Source organism: Prionailurus bengalensis, chromosome B2 (genome assembly GCF_016509475.1).
Source record: "Prionailurus bengalensis isolate Pbe53 chromosome B2, Fcat_Pben_1.1_paternal_pri, whole genome shotgun sequence".
In the NCBI taxonomy this organism is placed as follows: Eukaryota; Metazoa; Chordata; class Mammalia; order Carnivora; family Felidae; genus Prionailurus; species Prionailurus bengalensis.
This window is the reverse complement of record NC_057349.1, coordinates 118,391,090-118,403,521: the sequence shown is the minus strand read 5'-3', so window position 1 is coordinate 118,403,521 and position 12,432 is coordinate 118,391,090. Positions and strand designations below refer to the sequence as shown.

General features: G+C 42.8%; 1 protein-coding gene across 29 annotated transcripts in view; it reads left to right on the top strand.

The window, feature by feature from the left end:
• The first annotated feature begins 732 nt into the window (after positions 1-732).
• EPB41L2 (erythrocyte membrane protein band 4.1 like 2) overlaps positions 733-12,432 on the top strand; it is a 220,415-nt gene continuing 208,715 nt past the window's right edge. For 22 of the 29 annotated variants that reach the window (XR_006299058.1, XR_006299057.1, XM_043592371.1 and 19 more), the window contains exon 1: positions 733-832. The gene's annotated coding sequence lies outside the window, so the exon portion shown is untranslated. Of the gene's footprint in view, positions 833-1,101; positions 1,200-12,432 lie in introns of those variants that run through there. The other 7 variants (XM_043592364.1, XM_043592353.1, XM_043592335.1 and 4 more) reach the window with 3 other exon arrangements.

The window sequence follows — 12,432 nt, the reverse complement described above, 5'->3', positions numbered from 1 at the left end:
TGGTGTAATTATATAAAAGAAAAGAACTGAGAGGTATCGTGTGTGTGTGTGTGTGTGTGTGTGTGTGTGTGTGTCTTTCCACAACTGGCCTCAACCTAGGTCTCCAGCCTCTTCAGCCTTGTCCTGCTCTGCAATCCAGGCTCCCAGCCTCTGCCTGAAGAAATCTTACTCAGACTTTGGGTTCATCTTAAAAGTCCCTCCTCTGTGGGGTTTCCCCAATCCCTCCAGCCTCTCCCACAGGAAGAATAAATGGTTCCTTTCCAATGCTCTTGCTGCGAAAGCATTTCTTCCAGTCTAGACCGAGGGGGCCCCCCTTTTCCTTATTTCCGTGTCTCTAGGCTCTAGGGCCTACCCTTGGGTCTGCTTCCGAATAGATGTTCAACAAAGAGTTAGTCAATGAACGCACTTTGGAGAAATAACTTTTAAAACTTGATAAGAAGGACTTAAGGGAGGGTGAAAGCCTGGCGCACTGGCATTAGCCGTCATTAACCACGGCAGCTCTGCTGGCGAGACGCGTCTTTCCAGCCCTGGTACCCGGGCCACCGCGCGCGGCGAATCCCGCGGGAAGGGCCGCCCCGGGGGTGTGGCCTAGGGGCGGGGGCGTGGCGAGGCCCGCGGGGGTTTCCGCGCCGGGGGCGCGTCCGGCGGGGGCGCAGGAGGGGCTTCCGCCGCGAGGGGGCGGGGCTGGCGCTCCGAGTCCTCTGACGGCCCCAGCCAGGGAATTTCAATTTGAAACCGAGCGGAGGGAGGAGGCGGTTGCGGCGGCCCGGCGGCAGGGGCTGGAGCGGGACCAGTTCCCGCAGCGAGCGAGCCCTGGAGGTGCAGTGTCCGGGTAAGGAGGCTTGCGGGGCTGCAGAATGGCGGGCCCGGGCCGGGGGAACCCGGGCCGAGAGGCTGGTCTCTGCGGAGCTGCAGGGGCGGCTCGGATTTTTCCTCTGGCTGCAGCTGGGAAGCTGATCCCTGGCAGGAAGCGGTGGCGGGACGGTCCCACCGTGGGGGAGGGCGACCGGCTTTGGGATTTTCTGTGGCTACGTCTTTCCTCTCCTCCTCTTCTCTACCGGACCCCATTCCCGCCTCGAGGTCCGGGTCCTGTTGCTCCAGGCCGGATTCCCGCTTCCCCGCTCCGCTTTGGTCCCCCGTAACTCCCTTCCCGGGAGCCGGGGCCACGTCTGGTCGGAGCCGGGAGAGGTGGGGGCATGGTGAGGACTGCGCCGGTCCCGCCGAGGTGCCGTGGCTCAGGGTCGCGCGTCCAGGGCCCCGCTGAGAGGCTGGAGAAGGAATCCGGTTCCATCCCGGGCGCGGGCCGCGGAGAAGGAGCGGATCCCAGCGTGGAGCACAGCATGGGGGCTCCGGAGAGGGGGCGGCGGCGTCCTTCAGGGGGATGATTTGGGGTGAGGAAGCACGGGCGAGGGCGCCGCGCCTTCCCGGACAGGCAGCGCGCGTGGGCTCTGCAGGTTGCTGGGCGAGGGGGGCGCGCCAGCCCCACGCGCCGCTCCGTCCGGCCGGGCGTCAGCCCGCGCGCGCCCCCGTTGCGGTCCCCGAGGAAGCCGGCGGCCGGGGCCGCTGCGGAGAGGGGCGCACGCTTGCGCTCTGGTCCTTACAATTCCTACACGCAGGCGGTCTCTGCACGGATGGCTTGTTTGCCTCCGCCGGGGCTGGGGACACAGGGCTGGGAGCAGTTTTAGGTGGGCTGCCGGGGGAAAGACGGGAAGAACCGAACCGAACCGAACGAGGCAGCTGGCTTGTCTGTGGAGGTGGGGGGTGGGGGATATCGGTCTTTACACTTCTCAGGATCGCTCACCTCCCCTGAGGTCAGGGTTTTTGGGAGAGATTAGAAGAGCTCTCGCCTACAGTCTATTATTTTTAGGGGAGGTCTCTTGTGGGACCCTAGGATACCTTAAATTGAATTCCCCGTCACCACAACCGCTGCTCCTGTTTTTAAGAGGGAGAGAAGGTGGAACCCTAGAGGAACGGTGGATGTGTTTTTTTGAGTCACATCTTTCCCTCAGTTTCTTGAACTTCTTGCCTCCGAAATGGTGTCTCTGGGGCGTCGTTGGGCCAGGAGTCTTGTTCTTGGTACTGTTATTTAAGCTTTTTTTTTTTTTATTTTAATCATACAGTTTTCCCTATATTCTTCCATATTCTTCAGTTCCCTCTTTATACCCCCTCCCCCCTCCCCCTTTTTTTCCTTCTCTTCCCGGAGTGCATTATTTCTCTATTCCCTAACTGTATATAACGTGAGAATTAGCATTTTAGCCGGCGTTTCACCTTGGGTTTAGCACTTGAGGGAAACCGAGTCAATTTCTTGGCGCGCAGGAGCTGGGATGTAGGATTCTCAGGCTTTGGATAGGTTTTACTGGGAAACGAATAGCACTTAATCCTGTTCAGATTCTGTTTGCAGCCTCGTTGCTGTGAGAAATCACTGGGTTGCCGTTGCAGCGGCTGATGGGGCTGCATTGCAACGCAATCTTGGATTGTGATAAGGGCCACCGACTACGTGAATCGGGCGGACAGAAATTTTAAAGAGCGAAGCTGTGTCACCTGGCAGGGCTCAAGTGATCAGTCCTATAATTCAATTTGAGAACCACTATCAAACCTCAGATAATCTACTCCTTGGAGGTTATTGGAGAACTGTACAAGTGGTAATGACTTGGCACAATGGTGTGGATTTAGGGCTCATTTAATCCTATCCTGTCTTCCTCACTTCTTGGGCAGAATTCCCACTGAAGTCAGTAGTGGTCTTGTGTGCACAAGGACCGCTGAGAACAAGAGGCTGCTCATTTAGAGTAATGGGAGGAGACAATTTCTTTGCTTCTAAAACACCCTTCTTTAAGAAAGACCTAGTCATAACAGTTCTTAATCTTTTACCTCTAGTCCCAAATAGCGGGAGCACTGTGTGCAAAGACCTACCAGAGAAAACAGGTGGGTGAGTTGAGCCCCAGCGTCAAAATTGGTATCTAAACGGGACGGGGATTGCTTAAAAGGATTAAATGTGATAATTCAACAAAGTTAGAATTTCAGTGAAATTATTATTAACTTGGGTGAAAAAATTTAAACTGCTGTGGAATATCGTTAACCGGGTATGTATTATAACATTGGGTATGTATACAGCTGGGTGTGTACACTAAAATCAGAAATTCCATTCCAAGTAGAAAGAAGCAAATTTGCCGATTCAGGGGATGCATCAGAAGAGAGGCCCACCAAAAAGTGACTGTGCGAATGTAAGACAAGGAAATTCACATTGGCTCTCACTGTATCTGGAGAGGTAGCTTTTACTACAGTTAGTGTATATACAGGTGTTAGTGACTCTGCGCCTGTCATTAGATTTGTGAGTGCCCGCTGGTTTCCAGTTTAGCTTTGTGCTGATCTGAGTTGGTGAGCTTGCTGGGTCCTTTGCTTCTTGACGTAACGTTCCTGTGGTTTACCCTTTCCAAATTACCAGTTCGAAAGAATCGAGTTTAGAAGACCTATCCAGTCACCAGATTTTAAAAATAGATTTTTAAAAATCATAAGCGTGTCCATGTGTACTACCCAACCCTTTGCTTTCAACTAAAAATACTTGCCAAGATGACAAAGCAGTCCTCAACCAAAATATTTATTGGTAGAATTACTCTGTAATTAGTAATATTGTGTAGTTATGTTTAACATCAGGTTTTGCTCTGAATCACTACTCTCATATTACTGTGGCTAGAGAACTACAAGCGTTTTTATCTTTGCCATTTTATTTAGGAACGTGAGGTTTATATTTTATATAGTAGAATGCTAAATATTTTTAAAGATTTGACTTTGTTTCTGTTTCCACAGGGAGGTATGGGCCTTTTTCTTTGTTGTTTTGAACTGAAGTAGTGTTTTTGAAAGCTCTGTGTGGACTTTTTAGAAGAGCATGCCTTGCTAATATTTTTATAAGGCAATATGGTAATTTATAGGGATCGATATTGCTGAGAGTCAAATTTGCATTTCTAAAATCTGTATTTTTACTGGAGAAAACAAAGGAAATGTGCCTACATCCCCCGCCCCACCTTTATTTAGAAACATTTCCAGTGGCCTTGTTTGTTTTTTCAGATTCAGAATTACTGTACCTAACCACTGGGTACCCTTACAGATTTAAAAGCTGTAAGTAAATGTTTATGCTGGCATCAGTAGTCTAGCAAATACTAGCCAAACCCTAATTTACTGCCCTTTTATAGAATCTTGGAATTTCAGGGCTGGACCTTTAGGAGTCAGCAAATCCACTTTCAGACCTTGTCCTTTTCCCCCAACACACAAACATTTCCAGACTCTTTGGAAGGCCTGAGTTAATAGAAGATTTGTATATGAATCCCCCACAGATTCCAGACAGAGCATCCCTTGGGAATGCCATGTTTTGGCACAAACCAGCAACTGAGTATTCATAAGATATCTATCATTCGTCTGACTGGGCAGTGCCCCAGACTAAAATCTCAAATGGAGTCATGGCTGCTGTCATTAGTTGTAGGGGAATGGCCTCCAAATATAAACGCTAGAGTTGTGTAGAAGTTATAGGTAAGCCAACAGGGAAACAAAGGAATCCTCTCTAATAGCTAGAAAGTGAGAACCAGTGCTTTTTAAAGTTTTTCTGTAAAGTGTGTATGTATGTTTATTTTATATGAGAGAGGGAATATATTTATATATATATGTGTGTATATATATTTGTTATGTGAAGTGTCTATAACATTGTACTTAATACACTTGAAAATCTGTTCATTGAACCTTTAATATTTTGGAGGTGATTTTAGTGAGGATTCTTTGAAAGTTGGAGTTGACATAGAACTCGGTACTAGTTCATGTAGAAATGCCATGTAGGCAATATTTCATATAGGGGATTTGCTTTTCTTGCTAGTGGGTATTGTTTCCCCTTGATCTGTGTTTGGAATGAGACCTGTGTGGGTTTCTTAGATGTGTTTTTCATGTCTAGAAGGGTAGATAATTAATATAAAGTTTCTCTAAATACCCAGTGTTTGGGATAGTATTTATTTTAATGAGAATTTTGGTGCTTTTCTCAATTTTCTTATTTTTAAAGTGAGGTCTCTTACCTGTTAGTATAAGCACAATAGTTTATGACACACTGCTCCTGGATGTTTTCCCTGAAGATTGAAATTGGGCTAATTTCATATTCTCAGTTGCTTTTAAAACAGAAATCGTTTTCATTTCACAGATACTGCTCTATGTATTAGTGTTTTTTCATTTCAGCACATAGAGCCATAAAGGTCTAAATGTATATAGATGCCTCCCCCCCGCCAAATAATTTTTATAGTAATACGGGATACGTTTAAGGAATAAGAATTTTTTTAAATCTTTTTTTTTAATGTTTATTTTTGAGAGAGAGAGTGCAAGCAGGGGAGGGGCAGAGAGAGAGACACACACACAGAATCTGAAGCAGACTCCAGGCTCACTTAATCATTACAGAGCCCGGCGCGGGGCTTGAACTCACAGACTGTGAGATCATGACCTGAGCTGAAGTCGGATGGTTCTAAAAAAAAAATTTTTTTTAAATGTTTATTCATTTTTGAGAAAGAGAGAGAGAGAGAGACAGAGTGTGAGTGGGGGAGGGGCAGAGAGAGGGGGAGACACAGAATCTGAAGCAGGCTCCAGGCTCTGAGCTGTTAGTACAAGAGCCCAATGCTGGGCTCACACTCTCGGAGTGCGAGATCATGACCTGAGCTGATGCTGGTTGCTTAACTGACTGAGCTACCCAGGAGCATCTTGGGGAATAAGAATTATCTTTTTATTTGCTCTGAGAAATAGCATCAGTAAGATTTTAGGTAGCCAAGTTAATGTTTTGCACATGTAACTAATTTCAGTGTCATGGGGATGGTTTTTGTTCTTTCTAGGTTAAGAATGGGAGGGCGTGGAAATTGCTCAAAGGGATTTGTCTACTCATCTGTAGGATCTTATTGTCCATATCAGGTATGGAAGTTCATTGTATCTAAACTAAGGCTTTCATGCTATAACTGAAAAGTCAGTTTGGCCTTGCTTTCCTCTTTTTATGGCCTCATTATCAACCTCTTTGAAAAGAATTTTCAAATACATAAGGACTTACATTACCTTCCAAATGCCTTATTCCAAGATAACTGTGATTTTGGAAAGTTTTCGTGTAGGTCTGATTACCAGCTCCCTAATCATCTTTTCTAAGCACTGAATTCAGGTTTCTAGACCTCCTGTTGAGCTGGACCTAACACCGTGATAACAACACTGCTGAGTTTAATCATATTTTTGAGTTTCTTGTGTATTCTACCAGTATAGATACATGTCACAGTATCTTGAAGACATTAAATTAAAATGTAATTTACACTGTGCCACATAATTCTTAGGTTCTTTTATACCTTAGATTCATTCACCTAGAGGACCAGAGAGGAGCGTGGAGATTATTTAGTTGATGTGGAGTGGGTTTAGTGGGGAAGGTACTGCCCAGTGGTTTATGAATTGCCTGAGACTTTAGTAATGTGTGTGTGTGTGTGTATGTGTGTGTGTCTTGAATGTCAGAGAGAGAGATTTTGGGGAGCAGTTTTTCATTTTTTAAAATTTTTCCTTCTTTTAATGTTTATTCCTTTTTTGAGAGAGAGAGACAGAGCACGAGTCAGGGGAGACACAGATTTGAAGCAGGCTCCAGGCTCTCAACTGACACAGAGCCTGATGCGGGGTTTGAACCCATGAACCACAAGATCATGAACTGAGCCAAAGTTGGACGCTTAACCGACTGAGCCACCCGGGCATCCCAGTTTTTCAATTAGCAATAATCACTCCTTGGATAAATCTCATTGGCTATTATGCTGCCACTGCATAAAGCTTTTGAGAGCAGTTTTTGAAAGGTTTTTGGGAAACAGAAGTTCAAAAACTGCTGATTTAGTTCTATTCTTATTTTTGAGATTAGGAAACTTCCATCCTGCAAGACTGGTTTATTTCTGGAGCTACTGTACAGCTGTATTCTGGGATGTACCTTTGCCTCTCTTCCTGTGCTCGCAGGTTACTGGGCTCCATGTCTCTTTCTTAACTCTTACTTTACATGACTCTATCCTCCAGTAGTTTCCAAGAAAGTGCACGTGGAAGGTGAATTATTTGAAACCTTGCATTAGGTAAGGTTTTTTCCATTCATGAAGTAGCTTTTTTCCATTCATAAAATGCCTTTTTTTTTTTAAAGTAGGCTCCCCACCCAAAAATGGAACTTGAACTCATGACCCTGAGATCAAGAGTTGCATGCTCTACCTAAAATGCCTTTTTGTATTCTTAAGTTGAATGCTTTTATAGTTTGGCTGGGTATAGAATTCTAATAAGTGAGTGATTACTTAACCTTTGAATTTTGAAGGCATTATTCTGTTGTGTTCTGGTATCCCAGCACTATCGAGAAGGAGCCGTACAATTCTAATTCCCACTTCTATGCATGTGGCTGATTTGTTCTCCTCAGAAGTTTTTAGGATTTTCTTTTTGAACTTGGTGTTTTGAAATTTCATAATGGTGTGCCTTGGGTGTGGGAGGTTTTTTTACTCATTGTACTTTCGGGTTGGAAACTCTTGTCCTTTAGAAATATTCCTCCATGGTAATTTCTCCCTCTATGTTCTCCGATCTTTCTGAAACTAATGTTATTTTTGGATGTTGAATTTTCTAGATTGATGCTCCAATTTTATTTATGTATTTATTTATTTATTTATTTAGTCTCATACCTTCTCTTTGTCTTTTTGTTGACTTTTTGGCTTTCTTCAGTGTTTTCTTCTAACTTCTCTACTGAATTTTTTGTTTTCCTATTTTCTAAGCTGCTCCTTGGTCACTGAATTTTCTTTTTGGCAATGTCCTTTTTTAAATATTTGTAGTATCTCCAATCTTACCCTACTTGGTGGCCCTTTCTACTTGCTTTCCCTCTGTCTGGAATGCTTTCCCTCAGATACCTACATGGCTTACTCCCATAACTCCTTCAGATCTTTGCTTCCCATGATCGTTTATTTGAAACTACAGCCCCCCTCCCACACCTGCCCCAGCATCCCTTAAATCTTTTCCTTTTCTCTCTTCTACAGTATGTATTATTATCATCTGAGTATAAACTGCAAGTAGACAAATGTTTTTGTCTATTTTGCATTTTGTGAATATGTGTTGACAATAATTGGGCCTCTTTGTTTTCTGTGTACCTCTCACATCTGCCCTCTATGTCTGGATTCCCTAAACCTGGACACTTTGTTCCTTCAGCTGCTCTAGAGAGTGAACCTCTTCTCCTGTCTTTTGGCTGCAAAAGTTTGGAGAGAACAGGAGAGAGAAGGAGGTGTTTCAGTGTCCCATGTGCTTCTAGCTGGTCTCCTGTTTTCGGCTCTGTCTCTCACCTCAGCCCTCAGTGGTATCTGGAACCTCCGCTTACTGAGGATCCCAGGGCCTCTTCCAGCACTCGGATTGCTTCTGGCATGCCCCCACCAGGCCAGGGATTCAGGTTTGGCTTCCTCTCTTTGCTAAGTCAGTTACTTTGTACATCTGTTTTCCATCTTCTAAAATTCTGTTGATATATCTCATCTGCTAGCCTGTCCCCTCCCTTTTTTTGTCCCCCTCCCCCCTTTTTAAAAAATTTCCTTACTGTCATTTTAGTGTGGTTTTGGGAGGGAGCAGAAATTAACTCATGTTCAATCCACTGACTTTGGGTTTTAAATTGATAAAAATAAAATTCCCAAGATTACTGTGGACTGCAGCCATAATAAAATGGTCCTTTTTTCATGCCAGATGCTGAATTGATCTTCAGTTTTAGTTATGTATGTATGTGTGAATGTGTGCGTGCGTGTGTGTGTGTGTGTGTGTGTGTGTGTGTGTATAAAGAGAAAGAGCGATTGGGCCAAGGTCTACCATGGATGGGAATGGATGACTGATAGGTCTTTGTACAAGCAAGTGCTTCCTAGGAAGACTTCAGGCAGTGTATTATTTTTTTCCCTGTGGTATTTCAAGAATTAGTTCAGTACAAATGCTTTCAAATCTGACAGTGTAAACTTGAATTAGATTTTAAAATATACAATAAAAACAAATTTGGTGAATACGTATCAAAAATGGCAATGTTATTTTAGTGTTTTCTGAGTAACTTAGTTTATCTTTAGACTGATACGTGGTTTGCATCCAAATACTTAAATATTCTTTGAATATTGATTCTGTGATATAGAGGAACTTTGAACTCGTGGATTCTGTTAAATAATTTCAGGGTGAGAACTTTTATTACTAGGGCACTTTTAGGGTGAGAACTTTTATTACTACACTCACGTAGGGATTTTTGTGTATGGAGTTTGGGGCAACAAAAATGGAGGTTCTGAATGAGGTAGTGGCTGGAAGGTCTGAGGAAGTTCTGGAAGACCCGAAGACTCATATGTGCATGTGGTTAGGGCAGGTTAAATTGTTCAGTGGGTTTTACAGACTTATACATTCAAATACACTACTTTGTTCATTAACGTAGAAGGTGTTGCGGGCAGTAGATCAGGATAGCGTTTCCCCAAGGTGTGGTGGTACATTAAAATGAGTTAAGGTGGTATACAGATGAATCTTTTTCTTTTAATGGTTAAATATATATGTCAGCATACATCAGAAAAATAGACAAGTGCCTCAAACCTATGATTTCATTGATATTAACATAGTATAAGGCTAAAGTAGGTATTTTTTAAACAACTTGGTTTAAGGATTGAGTATTCAGTAAATAATACAGTTTGGATTTGGCAAAAACTCTGAAGTTGGCATGAGAGTGAAGTTTGAGAAACATTGAATGTGTTCAAAATATGGTTTTCTTCATCAAGGTCATTGGTACATTTTTCCTTTCTCCTAATAGATAACAGCATAAAACTGTATGTGGTGATTGTAGCATAGACTTTTAAGGGTTTTCTTTTCTTTTTTTAATTCTGTTTTAATTTGTAAAGTTTTTTTTTTCTCTTTTCCAAGTAAATCATTAGAACATTTTCTCATTTGATTCTTAAAACAATTTCATACCATATGTTCTACAGATAAGAAAAGTGAGTCAGGAAGAGGTTAATCTTACCCAGAGTCATCCAGTTTCATAATAGAGGCACAGCCAAAGCCTCCTTGTGTCCAGAGTTGTTCCCTCTGCTCTGTGCTCTTCTGCAGCTAATGGAGTTGCCAATTGAATTTTTCTTGGAGAACTCAGGAAGCCTGCCAAGTTTTGTAGCTAGAGGTCTGTCCTGTAGCTCACATCTATTTGTATCTTGAGCCCTGAAGGTAGACAGAGCTAGATCTTCCAAAAATAGTTCAATAAATGTGTCAACATTTTGAGATACTGTTGAAAAAACAGGGAAGTAGAAGTCCTATGGGATTATTGGAAAATGGTGCCAAATGCCTTCCTTTAGTATTTGAAAAGCAAATGTGGCAGGGTTCATCTGCTAGCCAGTGGTGCATATTCACCCTTTGTTTTTGGAGCCCACGTTCATTCTGATAATCCTTCACTTTTCCCCAGTGTGCTCTGTTGAATTGCTTTTGGACTCTGGTAGAAAAGCTGCTGAATGAACACCTTCCTTGAAAAAAAAAAAATTAATCCACTTCTCTTAAGGAGAAAAAGGAAACCTCTTGTTTTTCTTAATTACATAAATAAAAAAAATTGTGTGTGGGAAAGGTTAAAATGTCATGAAAAGAGTTGAGTCTGTCCCCTGACAAAGGAATCAAGAGTTTATCCATGAGCTTGTAACTAGAACTGTTTTTGGATCTTAGCCACTAAAATCAACATCGGTAAAGCCTATGTCTTAATTTCCTTAATGCCAAGATTGTCTGTTTTACATTACACACATATGGGAATATGAATACATTTGTCTTACTCCCCCCCCCCCCCCCCCACAAACAGACACATAAAGGTATGTTGAAGATACTGTTAGCTTTTGCGGCTCTGCAGTGAAGAGCTGTAGATGTGGGCAGCATGTGTAGTGCAGATGTGGCTCCAGCTTTTCTCCTAATTGCAGCCAGTTCACTTTCATCCCTAGTGCTGCGAGCTTTAATGGAAAGACTCGAGGGCAGAGATTCAAGCATTCTGTAGATCCGTGATCTATGTGTTACTTGCTCTGTATGGCACACATGATAGCAGTGAGGGATGATGTGGCTCTTTTCTTAAGGACCTTTTTTGTTGTTAGATTTGTTTTTCATGGTTTTACTGTTTTTCATGTTTTTACTGTATCTGATTATCTGTTGAAGTGGTTTTTGGCAGAAGGAATGTACCATTGTCAGTTACAGAGAAGTGTCCTTTTTAAACTTTTTATTATGGAAAGTTTAACATGTTCACAGGTAGAGAGAATAGTAGTGTAATGAACCCCAGGTACCCTCACCCAGCTTTGACGGTTACCGGGACGCAGCCAGTCATGTTTCGTCTATATTTCCCTTCCACTCCTGATAGTACCCTCCCCCCCCCCCCCAGGATTATTTCAAAGCAAATTCTAGACATCATATAGTTTCATTTGTATATAGGTAAGATAATTCCTCCTGCCCCTTCTTTTTGGCATGCGCTTTCTAGTTCCAGAGTAAAGTTCATGTTCATTGCTGCATTTGTAGGATTATAGAAATTAGTTCATTTGCCACGTGTATAGTCGTCATGTTTTTGGAATAAATATCTGAATATTGTTTTGATCAATGAAAGCAGTTTCATGTGAATGTAGCATTGTGGACATGGGAAATGCTTTAGCGAGTGCTAAAAAAAAACCCTAACAATTTCTAAACCAAATCAGAGCTGATCTTCACACACTAATATATTCTCAAGGTAATGTTGCTGTTCTGCACATTTTTTTCCAGGGCTCCTATGTTTATACCAGACTTCAATGATTGTAGATTTTTCTTTTTTCTCCTTTCCTACCTCCCATGCTCCCTCTCTTTCTCTTTCTTTCATTCTTTCGCTTAGCATAGTTTAGTTGGCAATATGTTGGAAGTAGACCAAGCGAAACATTTTTTTTTTCAGCTGACTGAATTTTAATGGGACTACAGTTATTGTAAAATCAGATCAACCTGCCATGTGTATGGTCTGTCTCGCAGTGTAGAGGGGAAAGTGCCTCAAACATGGGTCATACATTAGTTTATGAATCCTGTTTATAAATCAAAAGGTTGGCATTATAGCTGAAGTTGATAATCACTTAATAGTTCAAGTGCTTTTCCTAACTAATAAAGGCAGGATTTCTACAGGAGAGGTAGTTTATTTTACATTTTACTTTTTACTTTCTTTTTTTTTTAATGTTTTTATTTATTTTTGAGACAGAGAGAGACAGAGCATGAGCAGGGGAGGGGCAGAGAGAGAGAGAGAGCAAGACACAGAATCCAAAGCAGGCCCCAGGCTCTGAGCTGTCAGCACAGAGCCCGACGTGGGGCTTGAACTCATGGACCGTGAGATCATGACCTGAGCCAAAGTTGTACGCTTAACCGACTGAGCCACCCAGGCGCCCCTAATTTTTACTTTTAATTAAAATACAGCTTAGTGTATTTTCC